This window comes from Cebus imitator, unplaced genomic scaffold (assembly GCF_001604975.1).
Source record: "Cebus imitator isolate Cc_AM_T3 unplaced genomic scaffold, Cebus_imitator-1.0 Scaffold384, whole genome shotgun sequence".
Lineage (NCBI taxonomy): Eukaryota > Metazoa > Chordata > Mammalia > Primates > Cebidae > Cebus > Cebus imitator.
The window spans coordinates 2,097,127-2,098,710 of record NW_016107699.1 but is presented as its reverse complement, the minus strand read 5'-3'; the positions used below and the strand labels follow the sequence as shown (position 1 = coordinate 2,098,710).

Below are 1,584 nucleotides of genomic sequence, written 5' to 3'. Positions count from 1 at the left end.
ACCCCCTTGAGGGCAGGCCGGCACTCACAGTCCCAGTATAGACACTGTGTATGGGTGGACAGGGACCCCATTGAGGGCAGGCCGGCACTCACAATCATGGGTGGAGAGAACCCCCCTCGGTGGTGCCCTCTTGGCCACTCCCACCTGTGCCTCCAGAGAGGGTGAGGGCACCGTGGGTTTGGGGTGCTTGACCCCCGTGCTCTGGGTCAAGCAAGACCCAGAGCGGAGCAGGACCATGCCAGGTTCTAGGAGATCAAACTGCAAAGGCCATAAACCAGGAAGCCAGTCCTTGCTGGGGTTCAGGGGCAGGCACTGGGCCCAAAGGAGGGCCACTTCCTGCCACCCCTCCACGGAGCTCACCTGTGGCGCCTCCCCAGGAAGTGCTCTTGCCAGCCCAGGTAAACACATGCGCCCTGCCCCTCTGGGACCACGGCCTGGGGACCCAGACTCTTGGCCACACTCATTGCCTCCCTTGCCCAGGACCAGCAGCCGGAGCCTCGGGTCCCTGCATGGGCCTGGGGTGTCCTGTGCCCTTCACCTCCTCCTTGCCCAGTTCACTGCATGGCAGCCGGCTACCCGCGGTGTCCACTGCACCCTGGCCCTGTTCTGAGCGGTCAGCAGCTGAGGCGGAAGGGCCATCCTGGGAACCAGGTGGATGAGGACAGAACCAGACAGTCCCCCTGCTGCCGGCAGAGGGTGGGGCCTGGGCCTGATGAGGGGCCACGAAAGGACAGGGGCATCTGCAGAGGGCCACAGGTGTCCCCACGTCCCCGACACCCCTGTCCCTCAGTGCCCACGCTAGGCAGAAGTGGGGCCTGTAGGAGTGGGAGGGAGGCGCCATCCCACCCTGGGAGCTCCGGGCTCCAGGCCTGGGTCCTGCCTGGCCCACCCACCCACCGAAGCCTCTGCCGCAGCTTCCCAAGGCCTGAGGCGCCCACAGGGGATGAAGGGACTCTGCCCATCGCGCTGGCGTTGCCCCCCAAGGCCCGTGGGCAGTGTCTCCCCAGTCCCCTCCCCCAGCCCCGCCTGCCGGGGTGCAGCTGGGCCTTGCCCAAGGAAGATCCCCAGGCCTCGCCCGCCTGTCCCCAGGCCCGAGCTCAAGGGGCCCCCAGGGGGGTTTTGGGGAGGACGAGTTGGGCTGGGGCTGGAGCCCTGGGGGACACGGGCGGGCGGCGCTGGGTCCCAGGCGGCGGGGGCGCCCCCACGCCCTCCTCCCCCGCGAGCGCGCCTGCTCTCCGGTGACTCCGCAACCTGCCGCTCAGGTTCCTCCTCTCCCGGCCCCGCCCCGCCCCGGCCCGGCCCGGCCCCGCCGAGCGTCCCACCCGCCAGGGACACCGCGCGCCGCGGCCAGGTGCGAACAGACGGACGCCCGGGCGGGAGCGAGGGGACGGGCCGGAGCAGGTGAGCGCCGCGGACGCGGGGAGCACGCCCGCCCGGGCCTCAGTTTACCCGGGGGCCGTGGGACGTGGGGCTTCTGGTTCGGGACACCAGGCCGGGCGGCGTCGGAGGCCCGGGGCGGGGACGGGGATCTGGGGGGTTTGGGGGGGCTGGGGGTCTAGGGGGGCGTCCTGGCCGGGCCCTGCC

General features: G+C 71.1%; 1 protein-coding gene across 1 annotated transcript in view; it reads left to right on the top strand.

Annotated features, from left to right (window-relative positions):
• Nucleotides 1-1,296, top strand: part of TMEM80 (transmembrane protein 80) — a 10,418-nt gene extending 9,122 nt beyond the window's left edge. Inside the window, exon 6 of the mRNA XM_037731142.1 lies at nt 1,263-1,296. The gene's annotated coding sequence lies outside the window, so the exon portion shown is untranslated. The remainder of the gene's footprint in view (nt 1-1,262) is intronic.
• The last annotated feature ends 288 nt before the right edge of the window (nt 1,297-1,584 follow it).